Source organism: Chiloscyllium plagiosum, unplaced genomic scaffold, assembly GCF_037043375.1.
Source record: "Chiloscyllium plagiosum isolate Xiang-an unplaced genomic scaffold, Cpla_swu_hap1 HiC_scaffold_28, whole genome shotgun sequence".
Classification (NCBI taxonomy): domain Eukaryota; kingdom Metazoa; phylum Chordata; class Chondrichthyes; order Orectolobiformes; family Hemiscylliidae; genus Chiloscyllium; species Chiloscyllium plagiosum.
In genome coordinates this window covers 21,674,336-21,696,032 of record NW_028270166.1, presented here as the reverse complement: position 1 = coordinate 21,696,032, position 21,697 = coordinate 21,674,336, and the positions used below count along the sequence as shown (strand labels likewise).

The 21,697-nt window shown below is 42.6% G+C and overlaps 1 protein-coding gene across 5 annotated transcripts in view; it reads right to left on the bottom strand.

The window, feature by feature from the left end:
- The window catches only part of LOC122565337 (casein kinase I), a 120,349-nt gene extending 98,752 nt beyond the window's left edge, over window positions 1–21,597 (bottom strand). The window contains exons 1-2 of one of the 5 annotated variants that reach the window (XM_087976031.1): window positions 21,018–21,537; window positions 15,228–15,296 (exon numbers count right to left, since the gene is read on the bottom strand). The gene's annotated coding sequence lies outside the window, so the exon portion shown is untranslated. Of the gene's footprint in view, window positions 1–15,227; window positions 15,297–21,017 lie in introns of all 5 variants that reach the window. The other 4 variants (XM_087976032.1, XM_087976030.1, XM_087976034.1 and 1 more) reach the window with 4 other exon arrangements.
- Window positions 21,598–21,697: the final 100 nt, after the last annotated feature.

Sequence of the window (21,697 nt, the reverse complement as noted above, 5' to 3'; positions counted from 1 at the left end):
GCCATATGAAAAATGCACTACTTATTGTATAAACCATGAACAGAGAGACATGAATGTCCCTGTATATAAAATCATTATTTTTTATAACTTGTACTGCAATAAAGGTATAATTGCCACAGTCTTCGCAGATCACAGGGCTGCTCACCCAGAGAGAGTCACAAATGAGACTGAGAATGTGTATAGGGTATAAGCAGGCAGGGAAAGAATTAATTTCTGAGTACAAGAGGATCAGTGGAGCATGACTCAGATCGGATAAGAACTTACAGCTTACAATGGGATGCTGGAGGCAAAGTTAATAAGGTGGAAAAGTATTCATTATGTAGAGCCATTTAACAAGATGAGGTAGCATTCAGTATGTAACATCAGTTAACAAGATGAAATCAATTCATTACGTGATGTCAGTTATTCGTTGTGTAACAGTAGACAGCTTAATCTTTACTATTGACACTCACTGATTGTAATGGTCACTCAACTAATATGTATAGGGCCTGATCTGGATGTTCCTCCCTGTAAAATGATGATACAGTTCATTGAGAAACTGCTGTTCCAGAAAAGACTGTGAACTCATGTCCCTACGTACATGGGTGATTGCTCTCTTTCCCTCTCCCCCCAGGGCCTGGAATAAAGGAAGGTAAAACAACCATGTCTCTGACTATTTTGCTTCAGCTGAAGTGGGGGGAGGTGGGGGGGGGGGCGGGGGAAGGAGGAGAACAGGATGACAATATTGGCGTAGTCTGCAGGACCCAAATGGATAGTTACGATCGGACAGTGTCAGTGGCCACCGGAGCATCAGTGTCTCATGACGGATGGGCCCACAAAGTAAGATTTTAAACCTTGGTCCCTCTCAATATTCCTGTGAGCTGGAGACGGTCCCCTCATTCAATCGCTCTCTATTCTATGTATTCGGCAAACAGTAATTAGTTCAGTCAAAAAACACAGTTTCGCAAGTGCGCTGGTAGGGTAAGGTTCAGGTCCTCTGCGCTGCATTTGGGGTAGGGGGACGTGACTAAGGTTAGAGCTCGCTGCGGTTAAGTGGGATTCAATTTGTGGGGATCATTGTTAAATCTGAAACGGTTAAAGGTACCTTTAGGCAAATGGGACAGACACTTAATAAATTGGGTCTTTCTTCCCAGTTAGGAAAAATTAGATTAGATTAGATTAGATTAGATTACATTACAGTGTGGAAACAGGCCCTTCGGCCCAACAAGTCCACACCGACCCGCCGAAGCGAAACCCACCCATACCCCTACATTTACCCCTTACCTAACACTACGGGCAATTTAGTATGGCCAATTCACCTGACCCTGCACATCTTTGGATGGTGGGAGGAAACCGGAGCACCCGGAGGAAACCCACGCAGACACTGGGAGAACGTGCAAACTCCACACAAAATCTGTCGTGATAATCTGCGTAATAAGTTAAGTTATCGTAGATTGAGTGTCCGACTGAACAAATGGTTGGGAAATGAACAATGGGCCATTCAAGGGAACTTGGGATCGAGATAAATGTTCAAAAGCGGAGGCTGAGGTATGGAAATCTAATATTTTACAAAAATGGAAAGATTTAATTACTAATTGGAGAACAGTGGCCACTCGAATAAATGAAAAATCCTGCCAGATTTCGTGGGAACACACCGCTAAATGTAAAAATATTCCTACTACTGATGATAAAGGGAAAACCCATCACTGGGAAGTTTTGAAGGCATTGTGTGAAATGTATGATCTTAAATGAAAACCTGCTAAGGACAAAAGTGAGAAAAGAGTCTCTCAGGTGCCACTAGACATGTCTGGACTCCAGGCTTTGATAGTGGAGAAGATTCTGATGAAAATTGTTTGCCCAGTAAGCCCTCTACAGCACCGATGATAAATCTTCACTCCCAACTTGAATCACCTCCACCCTACAATCAGTCCCACAGCCCCCAAAGCTCTGCCACGCTCCCCCAATTTTTCCCTGAAACACCCCCCTACCAACCCAGTAATACTATTACCCCAGTCACATACACTGATCCTGTTTGTTGCTGAACTCGCAGTCATTCCAATCCCATGAGTACTAATCCTATGACTAATCGCCCCGCTAGCAGGTTCCGCCACCCAGAACCTGAACCACCGCACCAACAGTTTCTGCTGTGCCAAGTACCGAATCCGGACCCCAACATCATTGTTCAAAGGCCCCCGACCTCTATCTATACTCCATGGAAACCACAGCAAAGGTGGATGATTATAAATGGTGCCCCAGACAAAAGGATCCGACCAGAAGATTTTATTGAACATCTCATGAATACTTTTCCGAATCTACCAAGCCACATTTCGGGACCTTTTTTAGTCTCTGCTGCATGACGCTTGCCTCTGGACAGCATGAAAAATGGCAAGAGCCTTTGGGAGGCTTTTGCTGCTGCCGCTCCAACAGAAAATTATTAGACAGATGCAATCCGAAATGCCCTGTGCCACACCCTTCAAAAACTGATTGATCTTACTAAAATTCTAAACTGTAAACCTAAGAAAGATGAGGATGGTCCAGACTTTTACAACAGGTTCTGTTCCACTTATGCTGGTGATATCTCCTTAAATGCGGCTAACATTTCCGCCCAGTTCAATGCACTCTTAATACAGTGTCTCCCTGACGAAATAGGTAAATCTATCCATATTCATGCCCAAGATTGATCAGAAAAAAGTAGGTCCCAGATGAAATTACTGGTCACCCACTTCTGGAGTTTGAATAACTTCAACCCACCCATATCTGTTAAGCACAAAATGTTTCAGAGACCTGTCAGCGATACAATCCCACTATATGACAACACAGGCTATCAAATGGAACCACTGCCGTGTGTCCATTCAACCATGGCTACGACACATACCCCCCCATACACCAGGCATTTCTCCTCGCCCTGGCTCAGGGACACGGGATTTGAGATCAGGATTGGACCTCAACACATTCCCCAGACAATTTGTTTCACCTGTCGTTCCTTCGGCCACTGAAGGTGCAACTGTCCACATAGACAGTCCTCTGTCAGACCCATTCGACCCCTCCCCCCAACAATGACAGGCCTAGGCAGAACCCTGACCGCTGGGCCCCTTTCTCTGCTCACAACCTGTTCTCTCACTAATGGCACTCAACAGACAAGACCCCTCTCTGGAATGTAGAAATTTTCCCATCCTCACCTCCTCTTCTGAGGAGGAGCCCATCCTTTACCTTTGGGTCAAGTCTGCCTGCTTACCCTTCGCTCTCGGCACCGGTGCTATATCCTCTAGGCTAGACGCCGACATCTGCTCGCAGTACCAATTCCCCTTAACTGATAAACAACTGCTCCTCTCAGGCCTTTCCTCCAGGTCCAGGAATTCCCTTTGACCTCTAAACTCATGGTTCATTAGGGCAACAGAGTTCCCTTATTCAGTTTGCAGTCACTCCCTCTCTGGGCCTCAACCTTGCTGGTAGATTAAAATGGCAGAGAATGTCTCTATCAGTCACTTGTGTGGATAGGGGACATTGATATTTCTAGGATTACTGACTATCGTCCCTAACCCTGCCACCAACTTGGGGCAGGTTCCCAATGTGACCAGCTGTTTTACCGTCATTTATTAACAGCACGCCTTTTTCCCTCTATCCCTCCAATGTGGTTTTGAACATCGCCAACTTTTCCCTGCCTCCTTACACATCCCGTACCCAGTGAAAAAATTCAAACCTCACGTTACTGTTGCATACGATACATCTGAATGTTCTGATATATTAAAGGCCCTGTTTGACCCTTACTTAGGATGGAACTTACCCATTATGATCTATTCCCTTGTTAATGGCAATGCTGGGTCTGCACTTGCTGTTAAAGTGCCAAGTTTCCTTTGGCAGCAGTCACCGGGTGTCAACTCTCACATTACACTGCTTGTGCTGGATGGCTATGTGGCCTGAAAAATGGGGCCCCATGGTTTTTAATGCCCTAATACTGACCCTGCGGTAGTCCACAATGGTTCAGGGTGGGTTCATGCCACGGAACCCTCCATCACCATCAGCCTTCCACTAACTCCACCTCCTCCCCACCACATGAGGTCTGGGCAATATCCAAGACAGACGTTGGGTTAACCTCTGTCAATCCTGTCATTATCCACTGACAGGAAAATGTTTTGCCCCACATGTCTCGCAGTATCCCTTTAGAAAGGAAGCAGTAGATTGTCTCCACCCTCTGATAAAGTCCCTCTTGTCCCTTGCCTTTTACCTTGCAAAACCCCGATCCTTGGCTTTCCCAAGCTAAGGAGACCTGACTGGTGTCTAGTTCAGGACCTTCAGTCAGTGAATGACATTGTTGCTCCCCTCCGTGCCGCCATCCCTAACCCTGCCACCATCTTGGGGCAGGTTCCTGCTGCGGCCAGCAAGCCTTTTTCTCTATCCCTCTACATGAAGAGTCATAGTGCCTCTTCGCCTTCACATTTAAACACAGACAGTATAAGTGGACTTGTTTACCGCAAAGTTTTATCCACTCCCCTATCATTTTGTCTCAAATGCTGTGGTCAACTCTGAGACTTGGAAATCCCAATGGGTTCAGCCCTGGTCCAATATGTTGATGACTTACTTTTAGCAAGTAATTCCAACGAAGCCAATAATGTTGACACAAACTTCCTTTTAAATGCACTTCACTCCCTAGACTATGTCACCCCATCCAGTCCAGTAAGGTTAAACGCGGTCAATCAAAGCCAAGTTTTTGGGTATTCTACTGAGTGCTCAGAACAGATCTCTCACCCAGGACAGGAGTGCATCCTATCACCCTAATCCCTACCCCGGAACACCCAAACAAAAGCGGAACTTTCTTAGATTAATTAATTTCTGTAGGCAATGGATCCAGAATGCGGCTTGTCTTACAAAAATCCTGAACCCACTGGCCTCCCCCAACGCAGCCTCACATTTTACTTTCAATTTCGAACAGTCAAATGCATTTGAGTCCTTAAACACTGCTCTTTCTTCCCCACCAGCGCTGGGACGACCCTTATATGGCCGACCCTTTTACCTTTGCTGTTCGAATTCATGTATTGCTGGATATCAGAGTGCATCTGGGAAAATTAACAGTGAAATTCACAACTAATCTTGGAAGAACCTGTTTGGGAGAGGTCACAGCACAGAAACAGATAAGTGAATATTTTAAGTGTGGCCTTACACTAAGTCTGCAGTAGTAAGTAGAGTGGGTTCTTTCTTGATTACATGCTTTATTGAGATAATCTCTTGATTAAACTTAAAAATATAAGTAGTATTAAGTTAGCCTGGAGCAGCATTTTGTAGAGGAATAAGACAGTGCTATTTTCTGGGTCTGCAGATTGGAAGCAGCAAAAATGGTCTTTCGTAGAGTGACATGCTCTTCTTGTCGGATACGGGAGTTTAGGGAGAGTTTACGTGTTATCGAGGACTATATCTGCAATAAATGTCATTGCTTGCGAATCCTATCAGATCGAATGGATCGGTTGGAGAGACAGTTAGAGACAATGAGGAATTTACAAGAACAAGGGGATGTGATGGACAGTTATAGGAAGGGAAAAAGTTGCAGATACAGGCACATGAATGGGTTAATTCCAGGAAAGGTAAGAGAGGTAGGCAGGTAGTGGAGTCTTCTGTTGCTATCCTCATTTCAAAGAAGTTTGCTGTTTTGGAAAATGTAGGGGGTGATGGATTCTCAGGGGAATGTAGCAAGAAACAGTCAAGTTTCTGGTATCAAGACGGGTTCTAATGCAATGAGAGGTATGTCTGGTCCCAAGAGATTGATTGTGTTAGGAGACTCTCTAGTCTGAGGCACAGACAGACAGATGTTTCTGTGGCCAGCAGCGAAAAGTCAGAATAGTGATTTGCTTCCCTGGTACCAGGATCAAGGGTGTCTCAGAGAGGGTGCAGTATGTTTTCAAGAGAGAAAGGAACCAGCAGGTCATTGTATACATTGGAATCAACGACATAGTGAAAGTAGGAATAGGAGGATAGAGTAGATGAATGCATGGATGAGGAGCTGGTGAATGGGAGACGGATTCACATTTTTGTATCATTGGAACTCTTCTGGGGTAGAAGTGACCTGTACAAGAAGGACGGATCGCACCTGAATTGAAAGAGAACTAATATACTGGCAGGGAGGTTTAAACTATTAAGGGCGGGGGGGAACCCAGGTAGATAGTGAGGAGAGAAATCAGACTGGAACAGTGGAGAAAAGAAGCGAGTCAAACACTCACGACAGGCAGGGACAAAGCAGAGAACAAGGTAGGACTGATAAATTAAACCATATTTATTTCAATGCAAGAGGCCTAACAGGGAAGGCAGATGAATTCAGGGCATGGTTAGGAACATGGGACTGGGATATCATAGCAATTACAGAAATGTGACTCAGGGATGGGCAGGACTGGCAGCTTAATGTTCCAGGATACAAATGCTACAGGAAGGAAAAGGGAGGCAAGAGGGGAAGAGGTAGTGGCGTTTTTGATAAGGGATAGCATTACAGCTGTACCGAGGGAGGATATTGTTGGAAATTCATCCGAAGAACATATTTGGGTTGAACTGAGAAATAAGAAAGGGATGATCACATTATTATTAGAATTGTATTATCGACCCCCTAATAGTCAGAGGGAAATTGAGAAACAGATTTGTGAGGAGATCTCAGTTATCTCTAAGAATAATAGAGTAGTTATGATAGGGGATTTTAACTTTCCCCAACATAGACTGGGACTGCCATAGTGTTCAGGGTTTAGATGGAGAGGAATTTGTTAAGTGCGTACAAGAAAGTTTTCTGATTCAGTATGTGGATGTACCTACAAAACTTGACCGACTCTAGGGAAATAAGGCAGGGCAAGTGACTGAGGTATCAGTGGGGGAGCACTTTGGGGTCAACGACCATAATTCTATTAAGTTTAAAATAATGATGGAAAAGGGCAGACCAGATCTAAAAGTTGAAGTTCTAAATTGGAGGAAGGCTAATTTTGATGGTATTAGGCAAGAACGTTCAAAAGCTGATTGGGGGCAGATGTTTGCAGATAAAGGGATGGCTGGAAAATGGGAAGCTTTCAGAAATGAGATAACGAGAATCTAGAGACAGTATATTCCTGTTACGGTGAAAGGGAAGACTGGCAGGTGTAGGTGTAAAGAAATTGAGGGTTTGGTCAAGAAAAAGGAAGCATATGTCAGGTATAGTCAGGATAGATCGAGTGAATCCTTAGAAGAGTATAAAGGAAGTAGGAGTATGCTTAAGAGGGAAATCAGGAGGGCAAAAAGGAGACATGAGATAGCTTTGGCAAATAGGGTTAAGGAGAATCCAAAGGGTTTTTACAAATACATTAAGGACAAAAGGGAACTAGGGAGAGATTAGGGCCCCTCAAAGATCAGCAAGGCTGCCTGTGTGTGGAGCCACAGGAGATGGGGCAAGATATTAAATGAGTATTTTGCATCAGCGTTTACTGTGGAAAAGAACATGGAAGATAGAGAATGTGTCCATATTACAGAAGAGGGAGTACTGGATGTCTTGAAAAGCATAAAAATAGACAAATCCCTAGGACCTGATCAGGTGTACCCGAAACTCTGCGGGAAGCTAGAGAAGTGATTGCTGGGCCCCTTGCTGAGATACTTGTATCACCGATAGTCACAGGTGAGGTGACGGAAGACTGGAGGTTGGCAAACGTAGTGTCACTGTTTAAGAAGGGTGGTAAGGATAAGCCAGGGAACTATAGACCGGTGAGCCTGACGTCCGTAGTGGGCAACTTGTTGGAGGAAATCCTGAGGGACAGGATGTACATGTATTTGGAAAGACAAGAATTGATTAGGGATAGTCAACATGGCTGTGTGTGTGGGAAATCATGTCTCACAAACTTGATTGAATTTTTTGAAGTAGTAACAGAAGATTGATGAGGGCAGAGCAGTGGACATGATCTATATGGACTTCATTAAAGGCGTTCGACAAGGTTCCCCGTGGGAGACTGGTTAGCAAGGTTAGATCTCACGGAATACAGGGAGGACTAGCCAACTGAATACAGAACTGGCTCAAAAGGTAGAAGACAGAGGGTGGTAGTGGAGGAGGGCTGTTTTTCAGACTGGAGGCCTGTGACCAGTGGAGTGCCACAAGGGTCGGTGGTGTGCCCACTACTTTTTTGTCATTTTATATAAATGATTTGGATGGGAGCATAAGAGGTATAGTTAGTAAGTTTGCAGATAACACCAAAATTGGAGGTGTAGTAGACAGCGAAGGTTGCCTTGGATTACAACAGGATCTTGACCAGATTGGCCAATGGGCTGATAAGTGGCAGATGGAGTTTAATTCAATAAATGCGAGGTGCTGCATTTTGGGAAAGCAAATCTTCGCAGGACTTATACACTTAATGGCAAGGTCCTCGGGAGTGTTGCTGAAACAAAAAAAGACCTTGGAGTGCAGGTTCATAGCTCCTTGAAAGTAGAGTCGCAGGTAGATAGGAAAGCATACCAAACGCCTTTTTCACTATCCTTTATTGTTCAAGAGTATTGAGTACAGGAGTTGGGAGGTCATGTTGCAGACGTAGAGGACATTGGTTAGGCCACATTGCGTGCAATTCTGGTCTCATATCTCATCTCCTCTCTGAAAGATGTTGTGAAACTTGAAAGGGTTCAGAAAAGATTTACAAGGATGTTGAAAGGATTGGAGGATTTGAGCAATGGGGAGAGGGTGAATAGGCTGGGGCTGTTTTCCCTAGAGTGTCGAAGGCTTTGGGGTGACCTTATAGAGGTTTATAAAATCATGAAGGGCATGGATATGATAAATAGGCAAAGTCTTTTCCCTGGGATGGGGGAGTCCAGAACTAGGGGGCATAGGTTTAGGCTGAGAGGAGAAGATGTGAGAGACCTAAGGAGTAACTTTTTCACACAGAGGGTGTATGGAATGAGTTGTCAGAGGAAGTGGTGGACACTAGCACAATGGCAACATTTAAAAGGCCTATCGATGGGTATATGAATAGGAAGGGTTTGGAGGGATATGGGCTGGGTGCTGAAAAGTGGAATCAGGTTAGGTTGGGATGTCTGGTCAGCATGGACGAGTTAGATCAAAGGGTCTATTTCCATGCTGTACATCTTTATGACCTGTGTGCCCATGGTTGATCGCTGCCCATTCATCATCCTGGCACAGACCCATGGTGGCAGCAAGTGACCCACGGCTTATTTTGTAGCCCAACTTAATCCAGTTGCCCTCTGGCTTCCTCCCCTGCACCCAGATTCTGCCTGCCATTTACCTTATGGTCACCGCTGCAGTGAACCTGACCCTCCAGGACACGGTCACTGTGTACTCTTCCCATATGATCACAGCCTTTCGGACGACTCACCTGACACAGGTGCACCTGAGCAAATGAGATAGCCCCTGCTTCACAATCCTCACTTATCTTTCCCTACAGTACAACCACCCAATCCTGATGCTTGCGTTACTCATCCTCCTGAAGAACTCTCCGAACCCCCCCTCATTCATGCCCAGAACTAAATCACTTCTTGACCAGCCCTCATCAAGATTTAACCGATGTTCCCCTGGCCACCCCCAATCTTATGTTTTACGTTGACGGCTCTGCTTCAGTTTCTACAGATGGAAGACACCTCTCTGGTTATGCGGTTGTCTCTGACTCAGACTATAGAGTCAGCAGCATCGTGCCCTGCTGTCTCTGCATAGAAAGTGGAACTCTTTGCCCTTATGCATGCCTGCATTTTGGCTATTGACAAAGCTGCCAACCGCTATACGGATTCTTGTTATGCCTTCGGTGTCGCCCATTACTTTGGGACCCTGTGGGCTCAGACAGGGTTCCGCACTTCCGCAGGTACTCTCATCTCCAACACCGTGAGCCATCCTTCTCCCCAAAAGGCTAGTTATCAAAATGTGTTGTTCACCTTCACAATGGTAGATTTTTTTTTAAGATTAGATTACATTACAGTGTGGAAACAGGCCCTTCGGCCCAACAAGTCCACACTGCCCCGCCGAAGCGCAACACACCCATACCCCTACATTTACCCCTTCACCTAACACTACGGGCAATTTAGCATGGCCAATTCACCTAACCTGCACATCTTTGGACTGTGGGAGGAAACCGGAGCACCCGGAGGAAACCTACGCAGACACGGGGAGAATGTGCAAACTCCACACAGTCAGTCGCCTGAGGCGGGAATTGAACCCGGGTCTCTGGCGCTGTGAGGCAGCAGTGCTAACCACTGTGCCACCGTGCCGCCCACTAGTGTTGTTACTGATGGAAACACAGGGGCCGATTTGGCAACCAAGCAGGCCGCAGCTTCACAACCCTGGGTAGTAGACATGGGCACATGCTATGCCAGTTCTCCATGCGAAAGGAGGTCCAGACATGTCCACTATTCAGAAAAGGACATGTGGCAGAAACATTGTTGTATACAATCCCCTGTCACGGGTCTCTGGCATACCTTAGCTGGACAAACATGCATTCCAGAGACCCTTCTACCTTTACTTGTTGACAATCTACACATAGACACTCACTTGGGAAAGGAGTGAATGTGTGCACTCTTATTATGAACATGGTGCAGCCCACACCTAAATAAGGGAGCTGAACAAAGGGTCAGATATTGCCTTATATGCCAGAGGCTTAATCCAGGAAAGCCGATTCAATGTACCAAAAGTAGAACTCCAATTACAGCTGGCCCTTTCGACACTTTACAACTGGACTTCATAGAATTACGAGTACAATGCTATAAATATTGCCTTGTTATACATTCAGAAAATGGATAGAGGCTTTCCCAACAATCAATAACAAAGGATCTAAAGTGACCCAAATTTTCCTGAAACAAACAATCCCCTCAACGACTATTAGCCAATAATTACCACATTTTAATGGAAAGACAAACCAAGAACCTTGTACCATCCTCAACACTGAGGAACAGTTCCATTGTGCATATCATCCTAAGGCAGCAGAAATAGTGGAACATGCAAAAGGAATTCTTAAGGACAAACTTACTAAACTCAGTCTAGAAACAGTACCATATGCGTATTACTCCCAAAACCGGTACTGGTCTCACAGCAGCTGTAGTAATATCTGGTCGCCCTGGATGAACTCCATGGGGCGGCAACCAGCCCCGACCACCCCAGATTGATCTGCATGTAATTGGAGATGAAATGCAGCGCTATTTCAAACAACTAAATGTCTCAAAAGTCTCTCCACTCAAGTGAAGGAAACCTCCAAACCACCCTGATCACAACGGGGGCTGGGAAGGAGTAGAAACTGGGGAGCGGGTCTTAATCTGAGACTGGGAAAGGCAGAAGCTGGGACCCCGCTGGAAAGGACCATTTCAGGTGTTGTTCCAAATCTCCACCACAGTGAAGGTTAAAAGGAAAGGATCGCTGGATTCACCTGAGTGACTGTAAACTGTGGATGATGGACTAAGAGGAGGAGGAAAAGGATTAAGGACTGACAAAAAAAACATTAATCTGTACCTCTGTACTGCCAGCCTAGCTGTTGATACACTGCATGCCTCTACACTTGCCTCCAGTAAGGTGATGGAATGGGGTTGTCAAGGGAGATTAGCATTATGATCGGCTTTGCAGGAATATGTCTACTTCTCTCCAACCAGGGTACTGAAGGGAGGGTCAAGATTTGCAGGCGGGGTAGATGTAATTAGGTCTATCATTTATGCAGGGGAGACGTTCTCGCTTGTACCAAAACACAAGGGAACCCATTTGGGATACAGAATGTGAATAAAACTGATGACTGTAATGGACCGCTTGCCCAATCAGATTGCAAGCTGATCCTGGACCAAAGAAATCTGTGGCAACTACCATGTTGGTATAGGGGCTGCAAGTTTGACTTGAGCTGCAGGAGGGACGCCCTGGAAGGGAGAGAACATCACCTACTGTATGACGAGAAGTGCTATCAGGAGGCCCTGGAAGGTAACCCCTCCCTGTAAAGAACACCCCCTCATCCCCCAACACCCCTTACAGTGAATGACCATGTCTTTGCCCTGCCTCAAAATAGAGGAGGAGTTATGGATGAAGGGGTTTTGCCCGAAACGTCGATTTTCCTGCTCCTCGGATGCTGCCTGACCTGCTGTGCTTTTCCAGCACCACAATGATCTAAACTCTGGTTTCCAGCATCTGCAGTCCTCAATTTTGCCGAGGAGTTAAGGAAGCCTCATATCCCATTGGTAACACATTTGCTTAGATTAATCATGATTACTCTCTCAATAAGCGCTGTTCAGAAACCCTTTTTACAGACCCGAGCTGCTTTTTCTTCTTCAACGGTACAACCACAAACTTCCTACAGTAACCTTACCCCCATTCCCACCCTACTTCCCAGGACGGTACCCTGTCGGGGTCTTTGGAGACCAGCACACAGCTGCCAGAAACATGATATCTCGGAGGAATTTTGAACTGCCTATCCTTACCATCCTTACTGCAAGACAGGCAGCTAGTTTCAGTGCAGTAAGCTTTTTCTCCCTTTGGGCTTCTGGGGCTAGCATGGCCACCCACAACCATAACTATCTCGCATGCGGACTTATGTTGAGCAACGCTACCCGAAGGGCACTTAAGGTCATCACTCAGACTTTTCTCCATGAAAAAATCGTTATGCATTTGATACTTCCTTACCCGCCTGGGTAGTGTTTGCCCTAAAATACAGGACAAATGCATCATGGGCCTGAACGCCGTCACCACTAATGTCACTTGCTATGTCCACAAAAAGATGAACAATTAGGGTCTATCAAGGAGAGCGAGTAATGGGCCGTTGGGGGGGACTGGGGGTTCGGAGGGTGGAAGGACTGGTTCATTAACATGGCTATTCATGTTGGGGTAATTATAACAGGAACTTTCCTGAGAATAGCTGTTCTGAAATGCATCTTACATAAAATGATAGACTCCATGCAGGGAATATTTTCAACAGGACGGGCTTTGGTGACCCAATACCCAGCTATTGAGGATTTAAATGAATTCAGCACTGAGGTTGGCTCTTGTGCCATTGGTCATCACGAAATGATAAAAGGGAACGATAATGTGTATAGGGTATAAGCAGGCTAAGTTAGGAGTTTTCTGAAACTAGAGATTCAGCTGAGCATGACTCAGATCAGCTAAGAACTTACAGTTAATAATGGGGTGCTGGAGGCAAGGTTAATGGGTTAACAAGACGAGGTAGCATTCAGTTTGTAATATCAGTTAACAAGATGGAAAGTATTCATTATGTGAATTGGGTATTCATTGGGTAACAGCAGTTAGATTAATCTTTCCTTTTGATACTGATTGATTGTAACGGTCACCCAATTAATATGTATGATGCCTCAGCTGGATGCTCCTCCCTGTAAAATGACGATATAGTTCATTGAGAAACTGCTGTTCCAGAGAAGACCGTGAACTCATGTCTCTGTGCATATGGGCGATTGCACTCTCCCTCTCTCTGTGGCCTGGAATAAAAGAAGGTAGAACAACTGATTCTCTTGAGCATTTTGCTTCGACTGAAGGGGGAAAAAGGACGACAATATGATTTAACCTGTGGGTCACGAAACTGCAGGTAAAGGGAAAGATTGAGGAGAGTCAAAGTAGGCAACCTTAGCTGGTGTAGAAATTGAACCCATTGTATCATCACTCTGCATCACAAACTAACCATCCAAGTTGGTAAGGTGTTAAAAATGACCATCTGGCTTACTTTGTTTTTAATGTTCTATTCCTCCATTTTTAAACCAAAGCAATCAGGCTATAAATTCAAATCAGTGGCTAGTTCACAATTGTAGAAATCACATTTCAGGAAAGGTGCAAAAAGGTTCTTGTGGTACAGTTGTAACACCCATTCTGCAGAACTAGGATGGGGGTCCAGAAGGGGAGTCATAACATCTCTGGACAAGCTGATTAGAAAATATCATTCAGGAAAAGTGCAAAGGGTTCTTCTGGGATAGTGGTAGCATCCCTACCTTTGGACCAAGGGTTCCAGACTCAAGTCCCACTGACTCCAGAGGTGTAAAAACATCTCCGAACAGGCTGATTCTAAAAAAATGCTTCAGGATGGTGCAAAGCTCTTCATAATGGTCTGAAAGAGGTTTACCAGTATATTACCACAGATGAAAGACTTTAGCAATTAGGAGATTACGGAAACATCAAGATTGATCTCCTTAGAATTATAAGATTAAGAAATCCTCAACACACTCCTCTATAGTGGAGTGGCCTAGACAACATATGCTAGGCAGGAGTGGAGACTGAATGGTCACCATCTCCAACATAGCCCCACAGCATCTCTTGGCAGACAATGTTATCCATTCTGAGGTTCTGGAATGTACTCCGTATGCACATTGTCAAGGCAATGGTACTGGCGCTGGCTCACCCACATTCATTGATTGGATGGATGCCGGTGGTATATCTTCTGTAAGATGAGCTGGCCAATGTTCCAAGGAAGTGCATACATTAAAGGGAATGGTAATTGCATCTCAAATCAAAATTAAGTTAAAAAGGCCCCAAATTAAAGAGACCCAAAATAACTAATACTATTCATTTACTTTAGAATACAATGGATACTTTCGGCTTTCTTTATATGTTGTAGCTATTAGAAAATGACTGACATGGCGCACATTGATCTTTGCATAGACAGTAAATTGTGTTGCAAAAAAATAAAGAAAATGGCAATTTTTGTACTGAACAGAACCAGTACAGATGAAAAGTGTTTTCTTCAGGAAGTCTTTTTTTCTCTGCAGAAGCTTGTGGTACACTCCTACGCGTGTAATGAGCTGGTAATAAGGAAACACAAAGCACTTTATTCTTATAATATTTTCAGTGGTGCACAAGGCAAACTTTCAGAATTAATAATTCATATACAATTTATTTGAAAGTATAAATTTCCAAATGAGATTTCAAATTTATATTTCTCCCAGCAAATTTATCCTCGTTGCATTTTCAAAATGCCAGTGTTCCTGAATGCACTTGTGTACTTAGCCTTTTACGTAATACTCCAGCTTTCTCCTGATTTCTACCTAAAGCGACTATGAATTGATAAGTATGAATTCACGTGTGCAAGTTTTACTCAGGCACCAATGAACTTGACAATTCAGTGACAGCTACATTAATCCAAGTGGACATCCTAAACAGCATGAGCACCTTCCGGGAATTTCAGCAAACAGAAGCTGGATTCGAAAATGAATTTTTCCTGCCAACTACAGTGTTATGGAACATTTTTGGTATCCTACTACTGTTTGGCCGAGATTAGCAGATTTCCACACAGACCCTGAGTTTAACCAAGGATGTTTTGACTGTAAGTGATTCGTGGTCATACCCAAAAATATATACTCACCATATCAAGGGGCACAGAAAATATTCCCAAACTGTTCTTGGAAACTTATTCCACCAAGTAGGCACATGTCTGTTTAAATATTAAAGAATTATACATAAAAAAAACATCCACAAGTGGCAACGTGCATTCCACTAAATGACCACAGTTCCTTTGACAGTACCTTCCAAACTGGTTACCTCTACCACCTAGAATGACACACTCAACAGATGCTTGGGTACAGTACTACGTGCAAGTTTGTCTCCAAGTCTCACATCATCCTGACTTGGAAATCTATTACCATTTCTTTACTGGGTCAAAAGATTGGGATTCCCTCCACGATCAGCACAACATGGACTATAGTTATCCAAGGTAGCTCATACTTGCCTTCGCCAACGACAAGTAGAGACAGGCAATGTATTTGAATTTGCCAATGGCATTCATATCTTAACAGCACACGATTTTAAAAAGTGATTTAGAGGCCTTCACTCTTTCAAAATTAAGTGAACATATTTACTCTACTAGAAAGGCAAAAGGAATTAAAGGACTGTGCCCTTTCTGCTCGTTAAAAAACTTTAATTGAAAATTAATTCTGTATAACTCTCAAATTATACATTCAAAGAAGCAAAATACTGCTTTTTAAAAACAGAACTATTCCAATAACATGCAGCCAATGTTTGAGCTCCCTGAAACTGTGAAGAGGGTGCAGACAATTACTTTCAGAAAATAGGAGTGTTGCGCCAGTAAAATCAGTCATATATAGAGCAATATAATTAACAAATTAAACATGAAATGCATGTTTTAACACTGAAAGGACCGACAAAAATTGCTGCAATACGACAGAACTTGATCCTTATTTGAAGGGATGAAGACCTAGTACTGAGAGAATAACAGAAGGCTCAAATCACATGTAGGGCACAGTATAACTCAAGTCTATGTAAAGCAATGCTTTGTGTGCACAGATCACCTGGCATCTTTGAAAACTTAGAACTGAATCCTTTCAGATGCATCTCATGCATGCTTTAGGCATACATCGCCTGGCATCTTTGGAAACTTATATGGAATCCTTCTAAATGAATCTCATGTGAAATTGGCATGATTCACTTTTTCATATTAAGCCACATGACTGATGCACACAGCCCTATCCAAAGATATAGCCAGGCATACTGTAGAGTTTATTTTGGGTACATACAAATTATTGCACACAACAATCTCTCAGGTTTGGCCTGTGGCCTTTGACTCCATGCAGCAATTCAAACATTTCAATACATGATTGCATAATATAAACTGTTGGCAGATATGATCAATAGTCCGATTGACACAAAATATTTCCAAGTTAGCTTCAGAATTTGTGACCCCAAATTTGTGGTGGTAAAAATGAATTGCCTAATTGTGAACATGTTGCAATTTTGATCTTGCAGGAATATCAAATAGATCTGGGAAACACAGTATTGAGTGATAAACTAATTAAACATACCCTACTTGTTTCACTACCCTCCAAGTACTCCCCATAATTTAATTCTGCTATATTATATTATCAAATCAATTTCATATTTGAATACAACCAAATAGTTAATTGATCTCTAACTTAGTTTTTTGTGCCTTGTTAAAAAATTCAGTTAATGATAATTTTAAACTCTGCACATCAAAAGAATATACCTTAAGTTACAGTCCATCAGCACACAGAACATCAATAAATTCTTGCGTCAGTCTATTTCCTTTTAGGATCAGTGATATCTTGTCTAAAAGACTAACTATTAACAAATGACTCGTCATGACATTCCTCAGTCTCTATCGGTATCAAGTATTTTTCACGAAAGTAAAACAAAGTTATACTGGTCGAAGGAATACAGGGTTTGCAATAAAGAGGTCAGCTAACCACTTGAATAGAGAAATTTCTGGCAAGATCATGGCTTCTAACAAATGAACTGGCATAACTTGACAGCGGAGTCTTTTTTAAAATAAAATAATAATTAGAATAATTAAGCATTATTGCACAAATACAAAATCCATTTTAAGTGAGCAATCAAAATATTGTTCCCCAAAAGATATGGAGTAACCAATTACTTTAAGTTAAATTTGGAAATGTATTGATTTTGTGTACCAAGTAATTTGCTCCAATCCATGGAGTTGGTTTAGCTCAGTGTGAAAACAGCGGTGACGCACAGTAATGTTAACACTGTGGGTTCAGTTCCTGCAGTGGCTGAGGTTACCATGAAGGACTCTCCTTCTCAACCTCTCTCCCTGCCCAAAGGATGCTGATTCTCAGGTTAAACTACCTTCAGTTTTTCTCTCTCACAATTGAGAGAGCAGCCCTATGGTCTGGTATGATCATTACAACTTTATCTTTACTCTAATACAGTCACAAGTACAATACCACACTAGGATTAATTTCACTACTGGCAGACCAGTTACAAAAGAAAGGTATATTAAAAATTTCTTTAAAAGCACTAAGATTTATGTCACAGGTTGAAAATACCATGAACTATGCTAATATTATAATTTTGCATTTTGCATTCAGGCTACATTTTGGAACAGAAGATACCTCAATATTAAAAATATGCTCAAAATGCACCAGACTACGCATTTACCTGTAGTAGGATATGTTGAAAAGAGAAGGACAGTCAACATCCAACACTTCCGAAATGCCAGTTAGGTTAAAAGTGATCCAGAAAAAGATGAAGAAAATGTTAAGAAAAAGGACAGCCATGAGAGATAATCTCAAAAATAATCAAGCCTTGAAGAGGTAGAACCCTACTTTTAAAACCACACAAAAAGGGCAACTGTTAGCTTCAAAGTCCTGGATACATGAAGTTATTTAGATTCCAACAATCCACTCCAAAAGCCAAACTAGAGATGATGAGATAACATGCAACTTAGATGTACTATGAATATTATTCACAAATGTTTGTTGAGTCACACTGTAGCAAAAAATTGTCAAGTGTAAACAATATTCAAGTACTCTTACATGTTCATCTTTTTGATGGGATATTCAACCAAAATGTTTACCATTGTTTGGACGTATTAGAAACTAAAATAGTGGCCACCATCCCATAAGGCACTAGTTGCATTTGCTGAGAAAAATTTCCGAAGGTAAATCACATTTAAACTATGCTGCAACTGAAATTAAATTCACTACAATACTTCAAATATCATTTTGCAAATGGAGATGCAATGTTTTTCCCCCATCCCCCCAAAAGAAGCAGCACATGCAACTATGAAATATACTGAGTGATACATTTGGTGATATTCTCCATCCCTCATCCCTCCTACTCCTTTCCATTTACATTTATAATAGGATCCGTCAGCATCAACTATATGTCCTTACAGCAATAGCATTTAAAAAGTACTTTCCAGTATACAGTGCCAGCAAACCTCTATAATTCAAAAATATGCATTAACCTTAATGTAATTTGAGTGAATTTAGATAAAATTGAAAGAAAGGTGGGAGTCAAGCATTGCAATTATCTAGAAAACCTCTACTTTCTGATAGCATGGTTTGGACATAATTTGATTTACGTTCTTACATTTGAGGTTTCTAAGATTGTTGTGTTTTGAGACTATCTTAAGTTTAAGGTAAAATGAAACAGATCATAAGATATGTTCTGAAATCATTTGATAGCAATCAGTTTGACTGGGAGAGATTAAGGGGATTCCTCATTGTTGCATCTTCCCAGTAAAATAACGTGTTTAAGAAAAATTCTGTCGAGAGGTTATGACACACTTTTGGAGCAGGTAGGACTTGGAGATAATGGCAGCAGCCTGTTTTCTGAAAGTTGATCAAGAGGATCTTCATTCCAGACAAGTATGAGCAAATTAAGTTGTCAACAGATATACATTACACCGTACATTTGTTTTGAAGAGGGATGATTTTATAGAGGTCTCTAAAATTGAGGGGGCATAGATTAGGTAGATAGCCAACAGCTTTTCCCTATTGGAATGGGAGTCTAAAATGAGATGGCACAGATTCAAGATGAGAGGAGAAAGATACAAATATACCCAAAGGGGCAATTTATTTCACACAGAGAGTAGCAAGGATTTGGAACAGGCTGCCAGAGATAGTGGTGGAGGCAAGTAAAATTTTGTCACTTAAACATTTAGACAGGTACATAGATATGGACCAAAGGCAGGCAACTGGGACTAATTTAAGTGAAAAACTGGGTCAAAGACCTATTTCCATGCTGTGAACCTCTATGACAAAAACGTAAAAAAGAAGTGTTAAGAACAGCTAATCAGCATTTCTAACTTGATTATTCCTGAAAATTCTCAACACAGGTATTCTATCAGGAGAGGGAAACCAGTCACAGGCAGAAAGATGCTGTGGTCCACCATTTAGTAATGTATGTGAAAGCTCATCCTGAAATTAGAGACTGAATTCATGAGGAGTTCAAACAAAACTTGAAGAGTCACCTAGCTGGATGAAGAACCTCTAAGGGAAAATCTCATGCTGAAAAGGCTCCCAGGTGAAGGAAAAGAACAGAAATAAACACTAACTTGTACTGGCTCCAGAAGATACGAATGCCTACTTAAAGTTCAATATAACATAGGTGGCCAGTGTGGTTTTGACTATACAAAAGCAAAAAGGACAAAGTCCTAAATAAAAAAAATTGTGTTTACACAAAGATTTTTTAATCCTTTGTTACAGTAAAAACCTTAAAACATAATAGTTGAAACACTGACAAGATTTTAACTAAAAGTTCAAATGTCTTCCTAAAGTTATTGCTTGCTCTGGAAGTAGCAATTCAGAATTGCTGTCAACAATGCATTGACCAGTAACTTTGACTCTAAAGTGTACTTCATACTTCAAATTTTAAACCAACTGTCTTTAGAAGGGAGACCAAAGATGACATTAGTTATTAAGCCATTTTGACACATGACAGCATTGTACCAAGGGGAAATCGATAATTAGCCATTGTCCACGAGCAACAATTGATATTTCTACCTGTTGCAGTAGTCTTGCTTTGTTTTTGATTAGGGAAGTAGGAAAGGGTGTTATAGAAAATAGTAACAAATACAGCCAAATATGAGAAGTGCTACAAGGTTGAGTAACAAATGCAATTCCTGAAGAAGGGCCTGTGCCCGAAACGTCGAATCTCCTGTTCCCTGGATGCTGCCTGACCTGCTGTGCTGTTCCAGCAATAAAGTTTCAACTTTGATCTCCAGCATCTGCAGACCTCACTTTCTCCCCTAACAAATGCAATGCCTTATAAAGGTGTTGTTCCATCTATTAATGCTAACCATTTAAAGAAAGTTAGTAAAAGACAGTAAACGTTTAGTAGATACAGACAATTCAGTCCCTTTAACTGGATCAAACATAGAATTCATTCATCTGGTGGTTCCGTGGTAATGTTACGTACAACCTCACCCAACAAACACAGCCACCACCCAAAACAGTACTCAACTTGGTACAATTCAATGTGCAAATCCTCCTACGTCTATATATATATACACACACACAAACGCATATGCACCATCGATGGCCTGGACTTGCGAAATCGATTAAAAATTCTATTTACAAATAGAAGAGAAAGAGTCCCTTACAGTGTTTTAAAGTGTTCCTTCTATCATGGACGTCGGTGTTTCTAGTCACATCCAAAGCAACAAACTGAAAGCTTTTCTGAAGCGGGGTGGAGGGAACAGGATTTAGTTAATTTAAAAGCGGCACAGTCCATGGAGGCCTAGCCATACACAACCGAGCCTAACCCTAAGTGATTCTTAGGACAAAAATACACAAATCCCCGGAGAGCCACATCGAAAAAAAACCAGCCTCTCTCTTTTACTGCTCTGCTTTCAGAGATGAGAAACACTTTGTACCTTTTTTCTAGGCAAGGGTTGCAGCAGCTTCTTCCCTCATTTCTGTCTCCCTCTCTTGCTGTTTTTTTTATATCACCGCTGGGATTTTTTATAAACCTATTTCCAATCCAGCACCAGGGCAACTCCTTTGTGCATGCGCATTACCCGCCGGCCGCCAGCTTCCACCGAACTTGCGGGCTCCGGCGGGATTCTCCGCGCGGATTGGCCCATCCTCAGAGATCACCACCTCTTTGGAGCGTTGCTAGGGGCGACTACGACTCCTATTGGCTCTCCGTCGCGTCCATCAGGCCTTACCACCTCCTCAAGTTTGGCTGAGAGGGCAGAGGAAAGTTGAGGCGAAAGTAGTTTCCAGGTGGAGGTCTCGCCGTTAGCGCCGTCTTGACAAGAAGCGGAGAGGTCGTTGGCGTTGGTTTGGAGAGAAAAAAAAGGGCTTCGGGCCTTTTTCGAACAGTATTACGGCGGGACACGTTTTAAGCGACAAAAAATATTAAAATGTCGCGGAAAAGCACGCAGACAAGGCAGCCTCTGACGTCAGATCTTCTCATGGTGTCTGTCCCGTTTTAATTTCCGGCTGAGTTTTTCAGATGAAACTCGTGTTTTTCACTGAAACCATTACTTCCTGGAAGGGGGCGGAGTTTAGTTTCTTCAACCAGACGTTTCATTTAACTTCTGGCCATGGT